Genomic DNA, 13,577 nt, shown 5'->3' on the forward strand with positions numbered 1-13,577 from the left:
TGTTCTTGGCATATATCAGGTAGTCAATAAATGCTATGGATCTTGGAATATAATAGGGAGTCAAAAAATGCATGTGGAACATGGCATACTGCAGGGAAAATAAATTATTTTGCAGCTTGGCATACAGCAGGTACTCAATAAATGCTTGGGGAGCTGGCAATACTGAAGGTAATTAATAAAGCTATGGATCTTGGCATACAACAGGTATTCAATAAATGCTTATGTATCCTGGCATACAGCAGGTACTCAGAAATGCTCATGTATCTTGGCATACAGCAGGTACTCAATAAATGCTTGGGGAGCTGGCAATACTGAAGGTAATTAATAAAGCTATGGATCTTGGCATACAACAGGTATTCAATAAATGCTTATGTACCCTGGCATACAGCAGGTACTCAATAAATGCTTGTGGAGTTTGGCATATAGCAGTTACTCTATAAATCTTTGAATGGTTATCATAAAGCAGCACTCAATAAATGCTGTGGAGCATGGAATACAGCCTGTAATGAATAAATGATTGCAGAGCTTGGTATACAGCAGGTACACAATAAATGCTTGCTGTGTTTGGTATACAGAAGGTACTCAATAAATGCTTTTGAATCTAATAATACTGAAGGCACTTAATAATGTTTATGTATCTTGGCATAGAGCAGGTACTCAATAAGTACTTGTGGAGTATGTCATAAAGCAATTATTCAATTAATCTTTGTGTAGTTTGGCATACAGCAGTATGCATAAATGCTTGTGGCGCTTTGCATACAGAAGGTACTCAATAAATGTTACTGGAGCTTGGCTTTTGGCAGGTATTCAATATATGCTTGCGGAGCTGTTCATTCTGAATGTACTCAATAAAACTTATGGAGCTATGCACACAACAGGTACTGAATAAAAGCTTGTAAAGCTTCACATACAGCTGGTACTCAATAAATGCTGGTGGAGCATGGCATACAACCCATAATAAATAATGTTTGTGTTCTTGGCATACAGCAGGTACTTAATAAATGCTTATGGATCTTGGAATATAATAGGGAGTCAATAAATCCTTGTGGAATATGGCATTCTGCAGGGAAAATAAATTATTGTGCAGCTTGGCATACAGTAGGTACTCAATAAATGTTTGTGGAACTGGCAATACTGAATGTAATTAATGAAGCTATGGATCTTGGCATACAGCAGGTCTGCAATAAATGTTTGTGGACCATGAAATACAGCAGGTAAGAAATGAATGCTTGTGGATTTGGGCATACTGGAGGTATTCAATAAATGCTTGTGGAGCTAGGCATACAGTAAATACTAAAGATTTTTTTGTGGAGGTTGTTATACAGCAGCACTAAATAAATACTTTGGAGTTTTGCATAAACAAGCAGGCAAAATGCATGTGGAGCTGGCCATACTGAAGGTAATCAATAATGTTTATGGAGCTAGGCATTTAGCAGGGGCAAAATAAATGCCTGTGGATCATGGAATACAGCAGGTTATAAATAAATGCTTGTGAGATTGGCATTTGTCAGGGAGTCAATAAATGCTGGTGGAAGTTGGCATACAGCAGATAATAAATAAATGATTGTGGAGCATTAAATTCAGCAGGTAGTCAATAAATGCTGGAGGAGCATGCCAGAAAGCAGGTACTCAATAAATTCTTGTGAAGCTGGCAATACTGAAGGTGCTTAATAATGCTTATGTATCTTGGCATACAGCAGGTACTCAATAAATGCTTATGTATCTTGGCATACAGCAGGTACTCAATAATGCTTATGTATCTTGGCAAACAGCATGTACTCAATAAATGCTTGTGGAGTTTGTCATATGGCAGGAACTGTATAAATCTTTGAGTGGTTATCATAAAGCAGCACTCAATAAATGCTGTGGAGCATAGAATACAGCAGGTAATGAATAAATGACTGCAGAGCTTGGTATACAGCAGGTATTCAATAAATGCTTGAGGTGTTTGGTATACAGAAGGTACTCAATTAATGCTTTTGAAACTAATAATACTGAAGTTACTAAATAATGCTTATGGATCTTGGCATACAGCAGTTACTCAATAAGTGCTTGTGGAGTATGGCATAAAGCAAGTACTCAATAAATCTTTGTGTAGTTTGGCATACAGCAGGTACTCAATAAATGTTAGTGGAGCTTGCCTTTCAGCGGGAACTCAACATATGCTTGCGGGGCTGTTCAAACTGAATGTACTCAATAAAACTTATGGAGCTAGGCACACAACAGGTACTGAATAAAAGCTTGTAGAGCTTGGCATACAGCTGGTACTCAATAAATGCTTGTGAAGGTTGTCATATGGCAGGAACTCTATAAATCTTTGAGTGGTTATCATAAAGCAGCACTCAATAAATGCTGTGGAGCATGGAATACAGCAGGTAATGAATAAATGACTGCAGAGCTTGGTATACAGCAGGTATTCAATAAATGCTTGCGTTGTTTGGTATACAGAAGGTACTCAATAAATGCTTTTGAATCTAATAATACTGAAGGTACTAAATAATGCTTATGTATCTTGGCATAGAGCAGGTACTCAACAAGTGCTTGTGGAGTATGGCATAAAGCAATTATTCAATTAATCTTTGTGTAGTTTGCCATACAGCAGTATGCATAATGCTTGTGGCGCTTTGCATACAGCAGGTACTCAATAAATGGTACTGGAGGTTGGCTTTCGGCAGGTACTCAATATATGCTTGCGGAGCTGTTCATTCTGAATGTACTCAATAAAACTTATGGAGCTATGCACACAACAGGTACTGAATAAATGCTTGTAAAGCTTGGCATACAGCTGGTACTCAATAAATGCTGGTGGAGCATGGCATACAACCCATAATAAATAATGTTTGTGTTCTTGGCATATACCAGGTATTCAATAACTGCTTATGGATCTTGAAATATGATAGGGAGTCAATAAATCCTTGTGGAATATGTCATACTGCAGGGAAAATAAATTATTGTGCAGCTTGGCATACAGCAGGTACTCAATAAATGTTGCTGGAGCTTGGCTTTTGGCAGGTACGCAATATATGCTTGCAGAGCTGTTCATACTGAATGTACTCAATAAAAGTTATGGGGCTATGCACACAACCGGTACTGAATAAATGCTTGTAGAGCATGGCATACAGCTGGTACTCAATAAATGCTGGTGGAGCATAGCATACAACCCATAATAAATAATGTTTGTGTTCTTGGCATACAGCTGGTACTTAATAAATGCTTATGGATCTTGGAGTATAATAGGGAGTCACAAAATGCATGTGGAACATGGCATACTGCAGGGAAAATAAATTATTGTGCATCTTGGCATATAGCAGGTACTCATTAAATGCTTGTGGAGCTGGCAATACTGAAGGTATTATAATTAATAAAGCTATGGATCTTGGCATACAACAGGTATTCAATAAATGCTTATGTATCTTGGCATACAGCATGTACTCAATAATGCTCATGTATCTTGGCATACAGCAGGTACTCAATAAATGCTTGCAGTGTTTGGTATACAGAAGTTACTCAATAAATGCTTTTGAATCTAATAATACTGAAGGTACTAAATAATGCTTATGTATCTTGGCATACAGCGGGTACTCAATAAGTGCTTGTGGAGTATGGCATAAAGCAATTATTCAATTAATCTTTGTGTAGTTTGGCATACAGCAGTATGCATAAAGGCTTGTGGCGCTTTGCATACAGAATGTACTCAATAAATGTTACTGGAGCTTGGCTTTCGGCAGGTACTCAATATATGCTTGCGGAGCTGTTCATTCTGAATGTACTCAATAAAACTTATGGAGCTATGCACACAACAGGTACTGAATAAATGCTTGTAAAGCTTGGCATACAGCTGGTACTCAATAAATGCTCGTGGAGCATGGCATACAACCCATAATAAATAATGTTTGTGTTCTTGGCATATATCAGGTAGTCAATAAATGCTTATGGATCTTGGAATATAATAGGGAGTCAAAAGATGCATGTGGAACATGGCATACTGCAGGTAAAAATAAATTATTGTGCAGCTTGGCATACACCAGGTACTCAATAAATGCTTGTGGAGCTGGCAATACTGAAAGTAATTAATAAAGCTATGGATCTTGGCATACAACAGGTGTTCAATAAATGCTTATGTATCTTGGCATACATCAGGTACTCAATATTGATTATGTATCTTGGCATACAGCAGGTACTCAATAAATGCTTGTCGACTTGGCATATAGCAGGTACGCTATAAATCTTTGAGTAGTTTAGCATAAAACAGCAATCAATAGATTCTGTGGAGCCTGGAATACAGCAGGTAATGAATAAATGATTGCAGAGCTTGGTATACAGAAGGTACTCAATAAATGCTTTTGAATCTAATAATACTGAAGGTACTAAATAATGCTTATGGATCTTGGCATACAGCAGTTACTCAATAAGTGCTCGTGGAGTATGGCATTAATCAAGTACTCAATAAATCTTTGTGTAGTTTGGCATACAGCAGTACGCATAAATGCTTGTGGATCTTTGCATACAGCAGGTACTCAATAAATGTTAGTGGAGCTTGCCTTTCAGCAGGAACTCAATATATGCTTGCGGAACTGTTCATACTGAATGTACTCAATAAAACTTATGGAGCTAGGCACACAACTGGTACTGAATAAATGCTTGTAGAGCTTGGCATACAGCTGGTACTCAATAAATGCTGGTGGAGCATGGCATACAACCCATAATTAAAATGTTTGTGTTCTTGGCATATATCAGGTAGTCAATAAATGCTTATGGATCTTGGAATATAATAGGGAGTCAAAAAATGCTTTTGGATCATGGCATACTGCAGGGAAAAATAAATTATTGTGCAGCTTGGCATACACCAGGTACTCAATAAATGCTTGTGGAGCTGGCAATACTGAAAGTAATTAATAAAGCTATGTATCTTGGCATACAACAGGTATTCAATAAATGCTTATGTATCTTGGCATACAGCAGGTACTCAATAATGCTTATGTATCTTGGCATACAGCAGGTACTCAATAAATGCTTGTGGAGTTTGGCATATAGCAGGAACTCTATAAATCTTTGAGTGGTTATCATAAAGCAGCACTCAATAAATGCTGTGGAGCATGGAATACAACAGGTAATGAATAAATGATTGCAGAGCTTGGTATACAGCAGGTACTCAATAAATGCTTGAGGTGTTTGGTATACAGAAGGTACTCAATTAATGCTTTTGAATCTAATAATACTGAAGGTACTAAATAATGCTTATGGATCTTGGCATACAGCGGGTACTCAATAAGTGCTTGTGGAGTATGGCATAAAGCAAGTACTCAATAAATCTTTGTGTAGTTTGGCATACAGCAGTATGCATAAATGCTTGTGGCGCTTTGCATACAGCATGTACTCAATAAATGTTAGTGGAGCTTGGCTTTCAGCAGGAACTCAATATATGCTTGTGGAGCTGTTCATACTGAATGTACTAAATAAAACTTATGGAGCTATGCACACAACAGGTACTGAATAAATGCTTGTAAAGCTTGGCATACAGCTGGTACTCAATAAATGCTGGTGGAGCATGGCATACAACTGATAATTAATAATGTTTGTGTTCTTAGCATATATCAGGTAGTTAATAAATTCTTATGGATCTGGAAATATGGTTGGGAGTCAATAAATCCTTGTGGAATATGGCATAGTGCAGGGAAAATAAATTATTGTGCAGCTTGGCATACAGCAGGTACTCAATAAATGTTGCTGGAGCTTGGCTTTCGGCAGGTACTCAAAATATGCTTGCAGAGCTGTTCATACTGAATGTACTCAATAAAACTTATGGAGCTATGCACACAACCAGTACTGAATAAATGCTTGTAGAGCATGGCATACAGCTGGTACTCAATAAATGCTGGTGGAGCATGGCATACAACCCATAATAAATAATGTTTTGTTCTTGGCATATAGCAGGTAGTCAATTAATGCTATGGATCTTTGTATATAGTAGGGAGCCAATAAATGCTTGTGGAACGTGGCATACTATAAGTAAAAATAAATTATTGTGCAGCTTGGCATACAGCAAGTACTCAATAAATGCTTGTGGAACTGGCAATACTGAAGGTAATTAATAAAGCTATGGACCTTGGCATATAACAGGTCCGCAATAAAGGTTTGTGGACCATGAAATACAGCAGGTAACAAATGAATGCTTGTGGATTTTGGCATACTGGAGGTATTCAATAAATGCTTGTGGAGCTAGGCATACTGTGGGTACTAAAGATTTTTTTGTGGAGGTTGTTATACAGCAGCACTAAATAAATACTCTGGAGTTTCACGTACAGCAGGTTCTCAATAGGCGCTTGTGGAGCTTGGCCTTCTGTAGGTACTCAATAAATTCTTGTGGAGCTTCTCATTCATCAATTACTTGATAAATTCTTGTCATGCTTGGCATATAGCAGGTACTCAAAAATTGGTTGAGGAGTTGGCCATACTACAAGTAGTCAATACATGCTTGCGGACTGTTTCACACAGCAAGTACTCAATAAATGCTTGTGGAACTGGCAATACTGAAAGTAATTAATAAAGCTTATGGATCTTGGCATACTGCAGGTATGCAATTAATGCTTATCGATGTTGGCATATAGCAGATACTCAATAAATGTTTGTGGAGCTTCTCAAAGAGCAGGTAACAAATGCTTGTGGATCTTTGCATACTGGAGGTATTCCATAAATGCTTGTGGAGCTAGCCATATTGAATGTAATCAACAATGCTTATGGAGCTAGGCAGACAGCAGGTACACAATAAATACTTGTGGAGCATGGCATACAACAGGTTATAAATAAATGCTTGTGAAATTGGCATATAGCAGGTAGTCAATAAATGCTTATGGAGGTTGGCATACAGCAGATAATAAATAAATGATTGTGGTACTTAAAATTCAGCAGGTAGTCAATAAATGCTTGAGAAGCTTGCCAGACACCAGCTTGTGAAGTCAACAAACTTCTGAAGCTGGCAATACTGAAGGTACTCAATAATGATAATGGATATTGGTGTACAGCAGGTACTCAATAAATGCTTGTGAAGCTGGCAATACAGAAGGTACTCAATAATGATAATGGATATTGGCATACAGCAGGTACTCAATAAATGCTTGTAGAGCTTGGCATATAGCAGGTACTAGATAAATGCTGGTGCAGCATGGCATACAGCATGTAATAAAGAATGTTTGTGTGCTTGGCATATAGCAGGTAGTCAATATATGCTATGGATCTTTGCATATAGTAGGAAGTCAATAAATGCTTGTGGAACATGGCATACTGCAGGTAAAAATAAATTATTGTGCAGCTTGGTATACAGCAAGTACTCAATAAATGCTTGTGGAGCTAGCAATACTGAAGATACTAAGTAATGTTTATCAATCTTCGCATACAGCAGGTACATAATAAATGCTTATGGATGTTGGCATAAAAGCAGATACTCAATAAATGTTTGTGAACCATGGCAAACAGCAGATAACAAATAAATGCTTGTGGATCTTGGCATACTGGAGGTATTCAATAAATGCTTGTGGAGCTAGGCATACAGTAGGTACTCAAATCTTTGTGGAGGTTGGAATATAGCAGCACTGAATAAATATTTTGGAGTTTCGTGTACAGCAGGTACTGAAAAAATTCTTGTGGAGCTGGCCATACTGAATGTAATCAACATGCTTATAGAGCTATGTATACAGTAGGTACACAATAAATGCTTGTGTAGCATGGCATACAGGTTATAAATAAATGCTTCTGAGCTTGGCATATGGCAGGTAGTCAATAAATGCTTGTGGAGGTTGGCATATAGCAGATAAATGATTCTTATATGTTCTTATATTGAGAACCTATTGTATGCCAGGCTCAATAAGGATTTACTGAGTGCCTGCTGTATGCCTAGCCCCATAAGCTTTATTGAGTATATTCAATATGGCCATATATTGAGTACCTGTTGTAACCCAAACTCCACAAACATTTATTACCTGCTCTATGCCAAGCTCCACAAGTGTTTATTGAGTACCTGCTGTATGCCAAACTCCACTAAAATATATTGATTACCTGATGTATCCCAAGCTCCATAAGCATTTATCTATTACCTGCTGTATGTGAAGCTCCACAAGCATATATTAAGTACCAGTTGTGTGCCAAGCTCCACAGGCATTTATTAAGTATTTTCTGCATGCCACCTCCAAAAGTATTTATTGAGTACCTGCTGTATGCCAAACTCCACTAAAATATATTGATTACCTGATGTATCCCAAGCTCCATAAGCATTTATCTATTACCTGCTGTATGTGAAGCTCCACAAGCATATATTAAGTACCAGTTGTATGCCAAGCTCCACAGGCATTTATTAAGTATTTTCTGCATGCCACCCCCAAAAGTATTTATTGACTACCTGCTGTATGCTGAACTCCACAAGCATTTATTGACAACCTGCTCTATGGCCAGCTCAACCAATTTTTGAGTACCTGCTATATGCCAAACACCCAAGCATTTATAGAGTAACTGCTGAATGCCAAACTCCACAAGCATATATTGAGAACCTGCAGTATGCGAAGCTCAAAAAAAATTTATTGAGTACCAGCTTTATGCCTAACTCCATAAGCTTTATTGAGTATATTCAGTATGGCCAACTCCACAAGCATATTAAATATATGCCAAACTGCATGGGCACTTATTGACTACCTGCTATGTGCCAAGCTCACAAGCATTTATTTATTACCTGCTGTATGCCATGCTCCACAAGTATATATTGAGTATCTGCTGTATGCCTTACTCCACAAGTTTTTATAGAGTAACTGATGAATACCAAGCTCCACAAGCATTTATTGAGTACTGGCTGTATACCTAGCTCTATACACTTTATTGAGTACCTGCTGTATGCCAAGCTCCTCAAGCATTCATTGAGTACCTGTTGTATGCCAATCTCCACAACCTTTTATTTATTACCTTCTGTATGCCATGCTCCACAAGCTTTTATTGAGTACCAGCTGTATGCAAAACTCTGCAATCATTTATTACCTGCTGTAAGCCATGCTCCATAAGCATATAATATATTCAGCCCTTGCTGTATGCCAAGCTCCAAAAGAATCTATTGAGTAACTGCTGTGTGCCATGCTCCATAGCATATATTCAGCACTTGCTGTATGCCAAGCTCCACAAGCATTTATTGAGTACCTGCTGAATGCCTAGCTCCATAAGCATTATTGAGTACCTTTAATATGACCAGATCCACAAACATTTATTGAGTACTTGGTATGTGAAGCTCCACAAACATTTATGGAGTGCTGCTGTATGCCAAACTCCACAAAGATTTATTGAGTACCTGATGTATGCCAAGCTCCTCAAGTATTTATTGAATACCTGCTGAATGCTCAGCTGGGCAAGCATTTATTTTTACCTACTGTATGCCATGCTCCAAAAACATTTATTGATTAGCTCCTATAGGCCTAGCTACACAAGCATTTATTAAGTACCTGCTGAATGCCAAGATCCATAAGCATTATAGAGTACATTTAGTATTGCCCGTCCCAAAAGCATTTATTGAGTACATGCTGATTGACAAGCTCCACAAGCATTTATTGAGTACTTTTTTTTATGCCAAGATCCACAATCATTTATTTATTAACTTCTGTATGCCATGCTCCCCAAGCATTTATTGACACCCTGCTATATGCCAAGCTCCACAAGCATATAATGAGTACCTGCTGTATGCCAAGGTCCACAAGCTTTTATTGAGTACCTGGTATATGCCAAACTGCATAGGCATTTATTGACTACCTGCTATATGCTAGGCTCATAAGAATTCATGTATTACCTTCTGTATGCCATGCTCCACAAACATTTATTGAGTACCTGGTGTATGCCAAGCACCAAAAAAATTTGACATAATCCCTGCTCTCAAGCACAGAATGCCAGAGCAAGGCAGATAAGTAGTGAAAATGTCACCAAAAGTGGGACCTACATTCTCACCAAGTTGGACCCCTATGATTGGTGCAGTTTAGTGGGTGCCGGTTACACTTTATTTTAAAACTACAGAGCCAAACACACAACTCTAGCAAACCAATCCCCCTCCCTCCATGCCCAGGTCCTGCTAAATTTACATGTCAAGGACCACCATGCTCTGCCCTGGCTGGGAGGGGGCCTCTCGCTCCTCCTGGGGCCCCACATGGTTTCAGACCCAATCTCACTGCCTGGGAGTGGCCTATGCCCCCCACTGGGACCTCTGAGTCAGGGTGGGGCAGATCCACCCTGCCCCCCCCCACACACAATGAGGGGCCAGGCCTGGAGCGGACCCTGGTGGAGAAAGGTGTCCTGTGATTGGTGGGCTGGATGGGAAGCAGCCTCAGCCTGGGCCTCCCCTCACCCAGAGCAAAGCCATGGAGATGATGGATCAGATCGTACACTGGGTGCGGAAAGACCCAGCGGGACTGGGCCGGCCCTGGCTCTCAGGTGCCCCGGCCTCGGAGTCCATGGCGGTGCCCATGGTGCTGCTCAGCCTGGTGAAGGAGAACCAGGAGCTGGAGGGCAACCGTGTGGAGCTGGGACTGGAGGCTGATGCCAGCTGCCAGACGGGGCCTGGGCACTGGAGGACAGGGTCACTGCCACCCCACACCTCATGGCCCCTCCTCTGCCCACACCACACAACCTGGGCACTGCTGGTCCCCTTCATACATAGGGAGACTCAGAGCTTCGCCAGGGAGAGGTGAGCCCCAAGACCCCCAGGAAGGTGGAGGGTCCAGGGAACTGGGTGGAGCCAAGGGCAGGGGGGCAGCAGGGAGGCTGCCAGGCACAGCGGAAAGCAGGAAATCCAGACTCAAGTGCTTTCAGGCCTCTGTGTGTCCCCGGAGAGCCACTTGGGTGGCAGTGGAAGGATCTCCTGGTTGGAGGTGGCAGCTGCCTGGAGGATGGAGTGCAGCGTCAGCCTGGACTCACAGGGCCCCTCAAGGCCAGGAGCTGCCTACACACTGGGCAGATGACTGGGAGGGGCCTGATGGGTGGGGGCTGTTGACCCTGAACTTCAAGAAGCTTCACAGCACCAAGCCAGCAGCTGAATGTCAAAGAAGAGCACGGAAGACACATATGGCCAGTGCTAGACATCAAGGCCAAAGCGTAAATCCCACTACCAGGAAATGAATTTGAGATTCAATAAGTCTGAAATGTATCCCCAGGTGTACCTGTTATTATACAATAATTTTGTTTTCCACTGTCACCCTCCCACTCAGGGCTGGCCTTCTGGGGCAGGACCCGTGGTCTCAGCCTGCAGCTGACTCCCTGACCCCTGTGCTGTGCGCTCCCATTTCACAGGTGCCGTGTGAGAAAGATTGAGGCTCTGCAGGAAGCCCACTGTATTTCTGAAGAAAGGTTTCAGTAGCTGGTTTTCCAGAAGGAACTTTGTACCCCAGATTCACAGTTTGGTCAGCTCACAAAACCCCTTTGCCCTCAGTTTCTGAAAACACATGGGCACTTTAGCGTTCCCTGTGAGAATTTCCTTTGCATTTCTCAGCAACTGTTTTCCTAAAGGAGTTTGTAAAGTCCGGTTTGAGGTTAGTTTAGGGGAGATCAAAATGTGTTTTTAGAACCTCACTTTTCTCTAAAACTTGACTCTTTTCTTCAGATGTTCACATTATTATTTCATGATAAGAAATGATTTCTAAAAGACACAATTGTGTCCTATCCAGATTGGCTCAGTGGATAGAGCATTGACACACAGATTGAAGAGTCCCAGGTTTGATTCTGGTCAAAAGCACTTATTAGTATCTCAATTGCAAGCTCCGTCCAGGCACTAGGCCCTGGTGGGGGCACACGTGGGAGGAAACCAATCATGTGTCTCTCTCACATCGATGTTTCTCTCTCTCTATTCCTCGCCCTCCCATTCATTCTCTCAGGTGAGGATTAACAAAAAGTAAAAGACACAATTGCATACAACTTTGGAGATTTTCCTCCTGGCGGTTCTGTTTTATTTCATTCTTGCAAAATGAGACTTCCCCGTAGGAGGTTTTTTCTGAAAACACAACCTACATGGAATCAAACAATTTAATACTATTCCATTGTTAAAGTGCTTTTACATAATGCTATAAATGCCAGGTCCATATTCCAAACCACTAAGATTATTATCCTGGATTGCATTTTTTAAAAATGTATAAACATTTTCTGCACAATTACATGCACATATGTACACATACCGTGGAGAGTTTCTCATCATATGTTTATTCTGAAACTTGCTCCCTTTACATAATGAGACATGCCTGGGAGAGAGTCCTTTTAAAATATATTTTTATTGATTTCAGAGAGGAAGGGAGAGGGAGAAAGATAGAAACATCAATGATGAGAGATAATTATTGATCAGCTGCCTCCCACATGCTTCCCACTGGGGACTGAGCCGACAACCCAACCATGTGCCCTGACCAGGAATCAAATCCTAACCTCCTGGTTCATAGGTCAACACTCAACCACTGAACCACACTGGCCAGGCCATTCAGGCCTTTTCAATGTCCCTGAGGAACATTTTAAGGTTTCTTTACACAGGTCTTGGATATTTCTTATAAAGTTTATTTCTATTTTATCTTTTTACTCAATGGAGTCTTTTTTAAAATATATTTTATTGATTTTAGAGAGGAAGGGAGAGGGAAAGAAAGGTAGAAACATCAATGATGGCAGAGAATCATTAATTGGCTGCTTCCTGCATGCCCCATATTGGGGATTGAGCCCACAACCCAGGCATATGCCCTTGGCCAGAATCGAACATTGGACCCTTCAGTCTGCAGGTCAACACTCTATCCATTGAGCCAAATCAGCTAGGGTAAGTCTTTTCTGATGTCTTCTAACTTGTTTGTCTAAATGATTTTGCACCCAGCCAATTTACTGGGTTCTCCTTACTCTTCACGACATTTTTAGAAGTAGATGCTTTTGGATTTTCCAGATATACAGCCATAGCATCTGCAAATAGCCACCATTTTAATTCTGCTTCCTAATGTTTTAACTTGGCAAATTGTGACATACAGCACAGATGCAGGGAAAGATATAAATTATATATGTTTTACAGGCATTTTCTGCACTTTATATAAAGTGAATGTACTCTTGAAACCACCCCCAGGTCAAGAGCTAGAACCCCGCCCGCTGGCCCCCATATGGCTCCCCACAATCACCCCCTTCTCCCTTCCTAATTTTTAAAATTTATTTTATTGTTGAAAGTATTACATATGTGCCCCCTTTAGCCCCATCCCCACCCCCACTAACCCCCTCACCCACACCCTCCCTCCCAGGCCTTTGGCACACTATGGTCTGTATCCATGGGTTATGCCTATATGCATATAAGTTCCCTCGCTAATCTCTCCCCACCCACCCTCCCAACCCCACCTTCCCTCTGAGATTTGTCAGCCTGGTTCTTACTTCTGGATCTATTTTGTTCATTAGTTTATTTTGTTCATTAGTTCTACATATGAGTGAGATCATGTGATACTTGTCTTTCTCTAACTGGCTTATTTCGCTTAGCATAATGCTCTCCTCGTCCCTCCAGGCCTCCCTAATTTCTACGGAAATCATTTTCTTGCTTTTCATCAGTGTTTTAACACCTAAAT

This window comes from Pipistrellus kuhlii, unplaced genomic scaffold (genome assembly GCF_014108245.1).
Source record: "Pipistrellus kuhlii isolate mPipKuh1 unplaced genomic scaffold, mPipKuh1.p scaffold_m20_p_100, whole genome shotgun sequence".
NCBI classification, from domain to species: Eukaryota; Metazoa; Chordata; class Mammalia; order Chiroptera; family Vespertilionidae; genus Pipistrellus; species Pipistrellus kuhlii.